General features: G+C 40.9%; 1 pseudogene; it reads left to right on the top strand.

Moving 5' to 3' along the window:
* Window positions 1-1,355: 1,355 nt before the first annotated feature.
* On the top strand, window positions 1,356-10,061 carry LOC118643771 (annotated as a pseudogene).
* The last annotated feature ends 3,462 nt before the right edge of the window (window positions 10,062-13,523 follow it).

Here is a 13,523-nt window from a genome sequence, read left to right as displayed (position 1 = left end):
GGCTGGTATGGCTCAGTTGGTTGGAGCATTGTTCTATACACTGAAAGGTGGCGGGTTTGATTCCTAGTCAGGGCGCATACTCAGGTTGTTGGTTCAATTCCCCAATTAAAAAATATATTAAAAAATAAAGAATCACCAATAGTTGTTAAAATTAGTGAGTGAGCCCTGGCCGGTTTGGTTCAGCGGTTAGAGCCTCAGCCTGCAGTCCAGAGAGACCCGGGTTTGGTTCCCGCTAAGGGCACGCACCTCGGTTGCAGTTTATCCCTGGCCCTGGTTGGGTTGTGTGGGTGGCAGCCACTTGATGTGTCCCTTTCACGTTGATGTTTTTTTCTCTCTCTCTCTCCCTTCTACTCTATCGCAACAAAAAATGGAAAAATGTCCTCGGGTGAGGCTAAAAAAATAAATTAAAAATTAGTGAGTGAGCCCTGACCAGTTTGCCTCAGCAGTTAGAGCATCAGCCTGTGGACTGAACAGTTGTGGGTTTGGGGGCGGGAATGAAAGGAGGATGCCAGTGGGGGAAAAAAAGAAAAACATCAGTAACAAAAATAAATACAAAATAAAAAAAGAGTCATGGGTTTGATTCTTGGTCAAGGGCATGTACCTTGATTACAGGTTCAATCCCAAGCCCCTGTCAGGGTCATGCAGGAGGCAACCAATATGTGTCTCTCTCACATCAATGTCTCTCTCTCTCTCTCTCTCTCTCTCTCCCTCCCACTCTATCTAAAAAAAATTTTTTTAAAGCTAGTTCTTAAAAAAACATTAGTGGGTGAAAGTTTGAGGAGTAACAGGATTTTTTGCATAACCTCCAAGTATGACCCTACAAAGAAAGATACTTACAAAATTTCACTAGGAAAGAAGTTACTTTTGTCAAAGATAAGGCAGGTAAAAACAGTGGGGAGGCCAGCAGAGTCAGGGAAGTGAAAAATTATAAAAGTGGATAAAAGGTTGCTCATTGTCAAAGTGATTAGGCCATCCTGTCTGCTAACTGACACTTATTGAATTTAGGTTTCTCCCCTCACTCAAGGGACTGGGAGTCAGAGGCCCCAGACTTCCTGATGATAACATTTCAAAAGAATGGCTTTCAGATCCTTGAGAAGGACACTCCTATGTTGAGGATTAGGGCTCCAACATACAAATTTTGGAAGAACACAGTTCACTCCAAAACATACTAGCTTTTCAGAAAGAAGTCCCATCCAAAGTAAGATCTCAATTTTGCACAGAATTAGCCAGGTAAAGAGTGAGGAGGAGTGTGCTTTAGACTGCAAGCAAAGGATGGACAAAGGCCAGGGGACAAGAGATAATGTGGCACATTAGGAAACTAAAGCTCCTTTCCAGATGAGTCTAGAGAGGCTCATCAACAGAGCAGACAAGCAGATCGTTTATTAGCTGCAAGAAATACAAAGAGGCTATTTACAAAAAGACTGCAGCATATCTTCCTGAAGCCATGAAGCTAACACAGTCTGAACAGGCTCATTTACCACTGGAACTGCAAAAGAATAGCCACATGAAACAGCTCCTCCTCACTCAGAAAAGGTGAAAGAGGGCAAAGTGGGAGGAAAGATGGAAAGTCCAGCAGAGCATAGACAAGAATGCTGCTGCCCAGCTTCACGAATCTCACAAACTCTCTGCTGAGGACGCAGAACACCAGTCTCCTTCTGTTTTGGAAGTACAGCTGTTCACAGACGAACACTTGCCTGAAATTCAGGGGATCTTTGACAGGGATCCAGACATACTACTATTTTTATTTTTTTTGTTTTTATTTTTTCTTTGTTACAGATGTTTCTCCTTTTTTTTATCCCATTGACAACCTATTCCCCATCCCCCCACCCCATCCCCGGCTTTGTTGTCCATGTCCATTGGTTATGTGTACATGCATATAAGTTATGTGGTTTATCTCTTCCCTCCCCCCACCACTCACACTTCTGAGAGTTGTCAGTCTGTACCCTACTTCCACGTCTCTGGGTCTATCCTATTCCTCAGACTGTTATGTTCATTATATTCCACAAATAAGTGAGATCATGTGGTATTTGTCTTTTTCTGCTTGGCTTGTTTTGCTTAGGATAATGCTTTCCAGGTCCCTCCATGTCATCTCAAAGGATAAGAGGTCTTTCTTTCTTACAGCTGCATAGTACTCCATTGTGTATATGTACCACTGCTTTTTTATCCATTCATCTACTGATGGATACTTGGGCTGTTTCCAGATCTTAGCTATTTTAAACAGTGCTGCTATGAACATGGGGTACATATATTCCTTCTGATTAGTGTTTCAGACTTCTTAGGGTATATTCCTAGAAGTCGGATCACTGGGTCAAATAGCAGTTCAACTTTTAATTTTTTGAGGTAATATCATATTGTTTTCCATAGTGGCTACACCAGTCTGCATTCCCACCAGCAGTGTACTAGAGTCCCCTTTTCTACACACCCTTGCCAACACTTGTTTGATGATTTGTTGATGGCGGCCATTCTGTCAGTTGTGAGGTGATACCTCACTGTTGTTTTAATTTGCATCTCTCTGATGATTAGTGATGTTGAGCATTTCTTCATATGTCTCTTAGCCATTTGTATGTCCTGTTTGGAGAGGTGTCTATTTAGTTCCTCTGCCCATTTTTTAATTGGGTTCTTTGTCTTCCTTTTGTTGAGTTGTATGAGTACTCTGTATATTTTGGAAATTAACCCCTTATCTGATGTATCATTGGCAATGATGCTCTTCCATATAGTGGATTGTTTCTTTTGCTGTGCAGAAGCATTTTAGTTTGATGCAGTCCCATGTGTTCATTTTTTCCTTTGTTTCTGTTGCCTTAGGTGATGTATCAGTGAAAATTCTGCTGCATATGATGTCTGATTTTGCTGCCTACATTTTTTTTTCTAGGATTTTTATGGATTCATGGGTCATATTTAAGTCTTTTATCCATTTTGAGTTTATTCTTGTGTATGATGTAAGTTGACGGTCAAGTTTCATTTTTTTGCATGTAGCTGTCCAATTTCCCCAACACCATTTATTAAAGAGGCTGTCTTTTCTCCATTGTATGCTCTGGCCTCCTTTGTCAAATATTAATTGAGCATAATGTCTTGGGTCCATTTCTGGGTTCTCTGTTCTGTTCCACTGGTCTATATGCCTGTTCTTGTGCCAGTACCAGGCTGTTTTGACTACAGTAGCTTTGTAGTATAACCTGATGTCTGGTATTGTGATCCCACCTACTTTGTCCTTTTTCAAAATTGCTGTGGCTATTCGGGGTCTTTTTGGGTTCCATATGAACTTCTGAAGTATTTGTTCTAGTTCTGTGAAATATGTCGTTGGTATTTTGATGGGTATTGAATTGAATCTATAGATTGCTTTGGGTAATATGGACATTTAATGATGTTAATTCTTCCAATCCATGAACAAGGTATGTGCTTCTACTTTTTTATTTCTTTCTCTATTTCTTTTTTCAATGTCCTGCAGTTTTCTGCGAATAGGTCCTTTACTTCTTTGGTTAAGTTTATTCCTAGGTATCTTAATTTTTTTGCTGCAATGGTAAATGGGATTGGTTTTTCAGTTTCTCTTTCTGTGAGTTCATCATTGGTGTATAAGAATGCCGTTGATTTCTTGATGTTAATTTTGTATCCTGCTACTTTGCCAAATTCATTTATTAAGTCTAGTAGATTTTTGATGGAGTCTTTAGGGTTTTCTATGTATAATATCATGTCATCTGCAAATAATGACAGTTTCACTTTCTCCTTTCCAATTTGAATCCCTTTTATTTTTTCTTCATGTCTGATTGCTGTGGCTAAGACTTCCACTACCATGTTAAATAAGAGTAGCAAAAGTGAGCATCCCTGTCTTTTTCCTGTTCTTAAGGGAAATGCTTTTAGTTTCTGCCCATTGAGTATGATGTTGGCTGTGGGTCTTTCATATATGGCCTTTATTATGTCGAGATATGATCCCTCTATTCCCAGATTGCTGAGCGTTTTTATCAGAAAAGGATGCTGAATTTTGTCGAATGCCTTTTCAGCATCTATTGATACGACCATGTGGTTTTCTTCATTTTGTTTATGTGGTGTATCACATTTATTGATTTGCAAATATTATACCAGCCTTGCATCCCAGGAATGAATCCCACGTGGTCATGGTAAATGATTTTTTTGATGTATTGCTGGATCCGATTTGCTAGTATTTTGTTAAGGATTTTGGCATCTATGTTCAGCAGGGGTATTGGCCTATAGTTTTCTTTCTTTGTAGTATCTTTTTCTGGTTTTGAAATTAGAATTATGCTAGCTTCATACAACAAGTTTGGAAGTCTTCCTTCTTTTTGAATTTTTAAAAATACTTTGAGGAAAATGGGTGTGAGTTCCTTTTTGAATGTTTCTTAAAACACCCCTGTGAGCCCTGGCCGGTTTGGCTCAGCGGTTAGAGCGTCGGCCTGCGGTCCGGAGAGACCCGGGTTCGGTTCCCGCTAAGGGCACGTACTTCGGTTGCAGTTTGTCCCCGGCCCTGGTTGGTCGTGAGGGTGGCAGCCACTCGATGTGTCCCTTCACGTCGATTTTTCTCTCTCTCTCTCCCTTCCTCTCTCTCCCTCCCACTCTATCTGTATAAAAAATGGAAGAATATCCTCGGGTGAGGATAAAAAAAAAACAAAAAACACCCTTGTGAAGCCATCGGGTCTGGGTTTTTGTTTGCTGGGAGAGTCTTTATTACCTCTTCAATTTCCTTAGTTGTTATTGGTCTGTTCAACTTTTCCCGGTTTAGTTGTGGGAGACTATGTGTTTCTAGAAATTTGTCTATTTTGCTTAGATTGTCGAATTTGTTGCCATATAATTGTTCATAGTAGTTGTTAATGATCTTTTGTATTTCTGTGGTGTCAGTTGTTACTTTCCCTCTTTCATTTCTGCTTTTGTGTATTTCGGTTCTCTGTCTTTGTTTCTTGGTGAGTCTAGCTAAGGGTCCATCAATCTTGTTTATCTTTTCGAAACCCAGCTCTTTGTTTCACTGATCCTTCTACTTGTTTTTTTGGTCTCTATATGTCATTTATTTCTGCTCTGATCTTTACTATTTCCTTCCTTCTACTTGCTCTGGAGTTTTCTTTTTGTTTGCTTTCTAGTTCTTTAAGTTGTGAGGTTAGGTAGTCTATTAGAAATTTTTCTTGCTTCTTGAGGTAGGCCTGTAGTGCTATGAACTTCCCTCTCAGAACTTCTTTTGCTGCATCCCATAGATTTAGTGTTGTTGTGTGTTCATTTTCATTGGATTCCAGGAAGTTTTTAATTTCTTCCTTAATCTGCTCATTGACCCATTCTTTATTTAATAACATGCTATTTAGCTTCCATGTGTTCAAATGTCTTTTTATGTTCTTGTTGCAATTGATTTCTATTTGCATGCCATTGTGATCTGAGAAGATGCTTGATATGATTTCAATCTTCTTGAACTTGTAGAGACTTAGTATGTGTCTTAACATGTGGTCTATCTTTGAGAATGTCCTATGCGCACTTGACAAGAATGTGAATTCTGCAGTTTTGAGGTGTAAATCTCTGTAGATATCTATTAAATCCATTTGGTCTAGTGCTTCATTTAGATGTCAGTGGGGTGTTGAAGTCCCCTGCTATGATTGTATTGCTGTTGATTTCTCCTTTGAAGTCCTCCAGAAGATTTTTAATATATTTTGGTGCTCCTATATTGGGTGCATATAAACATATTATAGGTTATATTTTCCTGTTGGATAGATTCTTTCAGTATTATATAGTGGACCTCTTTGTCCTAGTTATGGCCTTCATTTTGACATTTATTTAATCAGATATGAGTATTGCTACCCCAGCTTTTTTTGCTTTCCATTGGCTTGAAAGATTTTTTTCCATCCCTTCACTTTCAACCTATGTAAGTCTTTTGTTGTGAAGTGGGTCTCTTGTAAGCAACATATATGTGAGTCATGCTTTCTTATCCAGTCAGCTACTCTGTGTCTTTTTTTTTTTTTTTTTTAATTTTTTTCCTCACCCGAGGACACTTTTCCATTTTTTGTTCAGATAGAGTGGGAGGGAGAGAGTGGAAGAGAGAGAGAGAGAAACATCAACGTGAAAGGGACACATTGAGTGGCTGCCACCCACATGACAAACCAGGGCCGGGGACAAACTGCAACCAAGGTACATGCCCTTAGCAGGAACTGAACCCGGGTCTCTCTGGACCACAGGCCTACACTCTAATTGCTGAGCCAAATTGGCCAGGGCTACTCTGTGTCTTTTCATTGGAGCATTCAGTCCATTTACATTTAAGATGATTATTGATATGTACTTATTTATTGCCATTTTTGTTTAGCATGGTTATATTTTTCTTCCTGTTTCTTCTACTAATTACAGCAGACCTTTTAACATTTCTTGCAGCGCTAGTTTGGTGCTAATGTATTCCCTTTGCTTTTTCTTGTCTGGAAAGCTCTTTATGACCTTCTAATTTGAATGATAGCCTGCTGGGTAGAGTAGTCTTGGATTCAGATCCTTGTTTTTCATGACCTTGATTACTTCGTGCGATTCCCTTCTGGCCTGTAGTGTTTCTGTTGAGAAGTCCGCTGAGAGCCTTATGGGGGTTCCTTTGTAGGTAACCTGTTGCTTATCTCTTGCTGCTTTTAGGATTCTCTCTTTGTCTTTAATTTTTGGCCTTTTGATTACTATGTGTCTTGGTGTGGGCCTGTTTGGGTTCTTCTTACTTGGGGCCCTCTGTACCTCTTGAACTTGAATGCCTTCTTCCTTCACCAAATTAGGGAAGTTTTCTGTCACTATTTCTTCAAATATATTCTCTAACCATTGCTCATTTTCTTCTTCTTCAGGGACTCCTATAATGCGAATATTATTACGTTTCCAGTTGACCCACAGTTCTCTTAAGCTGTCTTCCTGTTTTTAAATTGTATTTTCTTTTTGGCTTTCTGATTGGTTGATTTTTTTCTACCCTGTCTTCTAATTCACTGATCCTGTCCTCAGCTTCCTCTACTTTGCTGTTTAGACCTTCCAATATGTTCTTTATTTTTGATATGTTATTCTGTATTTCTTCTTGGTGGTTTTTAATTTCCAATTGGTTGATTTTCATCATTTCTATGTCTTTACTCATTGTGTTGATGTCCTTCCTTACTCATGCTGTTGAGCTTCCTCAAGATCATGGGTCTGAATTCTAGCTCTGTTAACTTGCTTAACTGCTCCTCATTTATCTCATCTTTGGCAGAGGTCTCTTGTTCTTTCATTTGGCATTTGTTTCTTTGTTTTGCCATTTTGGCTATCACAGTGGGCTTTGGAGCCTGTCAAATTTTTCCTGTTGGTGTTGGTGTTATGCTGTTTGTGGCTCCCTCTCTTGGGTTTGGATGAGCGAGTGAGCACCCATGTTAAACTCCCCTGTGAAGTCTTACTTTCCTGGGCAGAGTTGCTAGCCCAGGAAAGTTTCAGTTATCCTCTAGATTTTTGCCTGGGGGCTATTATTCAAGTTTACTTGAAGAGTTTTGGGTTCTCAGTTGAATGAAAAACTCCCTCAGGAGTTCAGCATAAGGGGATTTCCCGAGGGCAGGGCAGATGCTGTTTTTTAATGAGTTTCAATTTGCATTTCAGTGGCCCACCTGCGTGTGGTTGGATCTCCGAGGGAGGGGCCACTGCCTCTCTGCAGAGCCCTGGCAAGGAGTAAGATGGTCACCATCCTGCATGACTGCAACTCAGCAAAAGCTCTGAGTGCCCTCCAAATCCCGAGTGTCACCACACAGTTCCAGTCCAGTCTGTCCTCCCTTTGCTGGAGCCCAAGGTGAGTGGCTGTGGCTATTTAGCATCTGTCCTGGCTGTGGGCTGTGGAGCTGCTTGGGACTTTAACCCCAAGGGCGCTGCTCACAGCTAAGGCTGCTGCCAACTGTGGGCTTCCAGCCCCCCTCTCTGGCCTCCACAATCCTACCAGGATCGAGTCAGTGTCCTTGGTTATATGGTCCTCGCAAGCTGTTTTTCTGTTGTTTTTTCCTGATGATTTGTCTTTCTTTTCTTTTTTTTTTTATTTGTCTTTATTTTCATCGTAATTCCAGTTTGGTCCTGGGAGACGGTCTGTGTAGCTTCCATTCACTCTGCCACCATTTTGTAATTCCCATACTACTATTTTTACTTTAGCAGAAGAGTGAGCCAACAGTCGCTGGCCAGGTAGCTAAGTTGGTTATACCATGGTCCTGATATGCCAAGGTTGTGGGTTCAATCTCCCGGTCAGGGCACATTCAAGAATCAACCAATGAATGTATAAGTAAGTAAAACAATAGTTGATGTTTCTCTGTTTCTCTCTCTCTCTCTCAAATTAAAAAAGAAAAAAACACAAAACAACAGAGCCATGTATTGGAAGCAAAGCCCCAAAAGATGATAAAAACAATTATAGAGAAGCAGGTCAACAAAATTACAGATTTGAAAAGGCATGTGGAATTCCTTGTGGCTGAGAATGAAAATATAAGGAAGAAAATGAACTAAAGACTGAAAGGGCCTGCCCTGGCCAGTTTGGCTCAGTGGTTGGAGAGTCGGCCTGTGAACCAGAGTCCCAGGTTCGGTTCCTGCTAGGGGCACATACCAAAAAAAAAAAAAAAAAAAAAAAAAAGGCTGAAAGGGCCCACTAGAAAAGGAGCTAGAGACCTGGCCAGTGTAGTTCAGTTGGTTGGGTGTAAACCCTTGCTCCAAAGGTTGATTATTCAATTCCAGGTCATGGCACATGCCCAGATTGTGGGCTTGATCCCTGGTAGGGGGCTAGCAAGAGGCAGCTGAACAATGTTGTGCTCTCACATCGATGGTTCACTCTCTCTCCCTCTCCCCTCCTCTCTCTCTAAAAATAAAAAGAAAATTTTTCTTTTTAAAAGAAAAAAGGCCCTGGCCGGTTTGGCTCAGCAGTTGGAGCGTCAGCCTGCGGTCTGGAGAGACCCGGATTCGGTTCCCGCTAAGGGCACATACCTCGGTTGCAGTTTGTCCCCGGCCCTGGTTGGGTCATGTGGGTGGCGACCACTCGATGTGTCCCTTTCACATTGATGTTTCTCTCTCTCTCTCTCTCCCTTCCACTCTATCTGAACAAAATATCAAAAAAATGTCCTCGGGTGAGGATAAAAAAAAAAGAGTAAAAAGCCCGGCTTGTGTGGCTCAGTTGTTGAGATTGCCAGTTCAATTCCTGGTCAGGGCACATGCCCAGATTGTGGGCCAAATCTCCAGTGAGAGGAATGCAGGAGGCAGCCAATTGATATTTTCTCTCTCATCAATGTTTCTATCTCTCTCTCCCTCTTCCTTCCAATCTCTCTAAAATAAATAAAGAAAAAAAATTAAAAAGTAAAAGCCCTGGCTGGTTTGGCTCAGCAGTTAGAGCATCGGCCCGCGGACCAGAGAGCCCTGGGTTTGGTTCCTGCTAGGGACATGTACCTCAGTTGCAGTTTGTCCCTGGCCCCTGTTGGGGTTGTGTAGGTGGCAGCCAGTTGATGTGTCTCTCTCACATCGATGTTTCTCTCTTTCTCTCTCTCTCGTCCCCTTTCTCTCCCTCCCGCTCTATCTGAAGATAAATGGAAAAAATGTCCTCAGGTGAGGATAAATTAAAAATAGATAATTATAATTAAAAAGAAAAGAAAGCCATGTCTAGCTTAGCTCAGAAGTTAGAACGTTGGTCCTCAGACCAAAGGGTCATAGTTCGATTCCCTGTCAAGGGCATGTCATACCTGGGTTGCAGTTTTGATCCCCAGCCCCGGTTGGGGTTGTGCAGGAAGCAACCAATCAATGTGTCTCTCTCACAACAAAGTTTCTCTCTCTCTCTCTCTCTCTCTCTCTCTCTCTCTCTCTCTCTTTCTGTCCTTTCCACTCTATCTAAAAATCAATGGAAAAATATCCTCGGGTGAGGATAAACAAAAAAAAAAAAAAAAGAAAGAAAAGAAAAAGAGCTAGATGTAGATGCTGATTTTGTAGAAAAGTCAGAGTTATGGAGCTTGCCACCACATTTAGAAACTGCCACAGCTTTTTCAACCTGACATAAGTTTGCAGCAAATACTGGGAAAGTCAAGGATATTCCAATACCCAATCATCCTTCCTTGAATTTTCTATCTTGAGAACTTCCCCTTAATGGAGATTTCTGAAAGGATTTATAAATAATTAAAATGGAAAACCATAGAAGTGAGAAAAGGAAATAGTACAGTTAGTCCAGAGGGGGTAAAAGGGAAAACCACATGCAAAGGTAATCCTGGAGATAATTCATCATCTGGCATACTGTGGAGAAGAGGCATTGCCAGGACTAGAAACACAGTCATTGTGAAATATGTCATATATCTAATTTTTTGACTTGATTCCAGACATGGCAGACACTAAACTATCAGAGGTTCACTTTCTCCTGATATAAACCAAATGGCAACCTGGAATAATTTTTTCAAGCAACAGTTATTTTTCTTATCTTCAGGGTTAAGATATATAAAAGTATGTTATATATAATTAACTTAAAATGCTAAAAACGATCATGCAAAACCTAAACAATATGGTGGCCTGAGTGGCTGCTTTGTTTTTGAAACATGCCTTCTACTATGCATTGACAGTATGCATTTTGTTATGCATGTTTCATTAGTTTAATAAGTGTGTAAGAGAACTGCCTGGTGTGACTGAGTTGGTTGGGCGTCATCCTGTGCACTGGGAGGTGGCTGGTTTGATTCCCAGTCAAGGGCACATGCCTGGGTTGCAGGCTCAATCCCCAATGTGGAGGGCGTGCAGGAGGCAGCCGATTGATTTTGTGTTCTATATCGACGTTTCTCTCTCCTTTTCCCTTTCTCTCTCTCTAAAAATCAATAAACTATTAAAAATAATAATAATAAGATGTCTAAGACACTTTTCTTTCTTTTTTAAAAAATATATTTTTATTGATTATTTTTAGAGAGAGAGGAAGAAAAAGAGAGATAGAAACATCCTTGTGAGGGAGAAACATTGATCGGCTGCTTCCTACATGCCCCCCACCTACTGGGGATCAAGCTCAAAACCTGGGCATGTGCCCTGACCAGGAATCGAGCAAGGATCTCTCAGTCCATGAGACAATGCTCAATCCACTGAGCCACACAGGGTGGCCAAGACACTTTTGTAGATGAAACTCTGTGTGCCACATTTTGCACTACTCATAACATAATAATAGCCTTAAGACTATCAGGAGCCCTGGCCAGTTTGGCTCAGTGGTTAGAGCATCCGCCTGTGGTCCAGAGAGACCCGGGTTCATTTCCCGCTAGAGGCACGTACCTCGGTTGCAGTTAGTCCCCGGCCCCGGTTAGGGTCATGCGAGAGACAGCCACTTGATGTGTCCCTTTCATGTCGATGTTTCTCTCTGATGTTTCTCTCTCTCTCTTACTCTCTCTCTCCCCCACTCTACCTGAACAAAAATGGAAAAATATCCTCGGGTGAGGATACAAAAAGAAAAAGACTATTAGGAAAAATATTTACATTTTCATTTTATGAAGAACCAAATTATGAGTTACGCTTTTTTAAAAAGTTAATAGTTTAAAATAATCAGGGTACAATTTAAGTTCTAGCTTTGTTTATTGTATAACGCATTATTTGAAAATACCAAGGAAATATCCTTTTGTTTTTAATGATGCATGAGTGGAAGTAAAGCTAGTTGGCAGTGTTTGATTATAAGAAATCAATAAAGTAATTGTGTTACAAAAAAAATATCATGCTTTTCCTCCTGGGAGCATGCCTCTGCCTTTCCTTTTCCCTTCTTCCCCCCAGGTGCTTTACCTTTGCCTTTTCTTCTTCTAAACTCCAAGGGCCCTTCTTCTGCCTCTGTAACTTGTTTCCTGACTTTATGCAGCCCAGCTGGCTCACTTCTACCTCTGTCACATCTACCTCTGTAACTCTTTAAATAAACTTTCTCTTAAAAAAAAAAAAAAAAAAGGACACTCCAGAGTTGTAAGAGATACATTTACGTCTCAAAAAGACAAAGGAAGAACTTTACAATTTTAAGGTTTTTAAATAAATGTTCTAAGAGTGGGAGGTCAGGAGCCTATCTTCAGGTGTTGGCTGAAACTAATGATAAATTCTTTTGTCTGCTTTAAGCTTTTCCAGACTGGCCCTTAAGGTGGCTGGGCCAACCCAAGTCATAGCTGTGAGAAGCCTTGACAGAGTTTGGGCAAAGCGTGTTAGTGCAGGAAGTTTGGATGGAGTCGTGTACAGAGAGTTCTTGTGTTCTGACTTTTCAGTAGAGAAGCCAGCAGACACCATGTTAACAGGACAGTTAAAACATCACCAGGTGAAGAACAGACCACTTCCTGAGATGAGCACAGTGCCATCCCTCTGACATTGTTGCCCAAAGTGGATGATCTGTAGAAGCCTCAGATAAACCTGAACTGATGGCCTTCTGCAAAATAACTGGCCTGTGCTCAAAAAAGTCCAAGAAAGATCATGAACCCAGTCAGAATAAAGGAGATTGAAGATGCTTGACAACTGAACACAGTGAGTAATCCTGGAGTTTCTTTCGCCATGAAGACAGTATTGGGCCCTAGCTCAGTTGGTTGAGTGTTGTCCCACGCAAGAGATCTCCAGTTTGATTCTGGTCAGGGCACATGCTCAGGTTGCAGGCTCAATCCCCAGTACAGGGGGTGGGGGATGGTGGTGCAGAAAGCAGCTGATCTACGTTTCTCTCTCATCAATGTTTCTCCCTCTTCTTCTCCCTTTCTCTCTCTCTAAAATTGATAAAAACATATATTTTTAAAAAAGATAATATTGGGACAATTGGCAAGATCTGATTAAGGTCTATTAACTAGATAATAGTATTGTCTTAATGTTGATTTCCTGATTTTGCTAATTGTGCTGTAGCTAAATGAGAATGTTCATATACATGGAAATCTACCCTCAGATGGCTCAGAAAAATGATGTGTGTATTCGTGGGTGTGTGCAAAAAGAGAGAAAAGAGATAGATAAACCAAATATATTAAAATGAGAGGAACCTGAGTGAAGCGTATACTGCATTTCTTTGTACATATTTGTTACCTGACTTAAATCGTCCATCTGCATGCATGCATCAAAGCTCAAGAAAACTCAAACAGATGTTTGCAGCCAAGAAAGTAAGGGTTTATCAGTTGAAGAAATGGCACCAAGCCCAAAGTCACAGGTAAGTTCTGTTCAAAGACCTAGCTTCCTGATGGCTTCTAGCGAATGGGTTATATAGGAGGAAAACTGTTAATCAGGTGCCTAAAGGAGCTGGGGTTGTGGGCTCCACTGATTGGTTGGGGCCAGGTTTGTATTAGGTCTGATGTCAGCCATAGCAGTTGTTCTGTCTGGTTTCATGAGGGTGTGGTCTGTAGGACTCTTCCACTTTTATGAGCCTAGGGCTGAAACACAACTGAAATCAAGATGTTATCTTTAGCTTGACTAAAACTACCTTTCTGTAGTCAACAGACCTGAGACTTTATTCTTAAGATAGTTTGATGTTCACCAGAATCTGAAAAGGGCTTAATGATTAAGGAAGGAAGTGAATGGACAGAAAGGGCAGAGGTCATGTTAAAGGAATGGAGTTGCCCTGCTAGTGTGCCTCAACAGCAGCGGCCTTCATACCAAAGGGTAGGTAA

This window comes from Molossus molossus, unplaced genomic scaffold (genome assembly GCF_014108415.1).
Source record: "Molossus molossus isolate mMolMol1 unplaced genomic scaffold, mMolMol1.p scaffold_m16_p_4, whole genome shotgun sequence".
Lineage (NCBI taxonomy): Eukaryota > Metazoa > Chordata > Mammalia > Chiroptera > Molossidae > Molossus > Molossus molossus.
The sequence above is the reverse complement of the archived record's forward strand: the minus strand, read 5'-3'. Positions and strand labels throughout refer to the sequence as shown.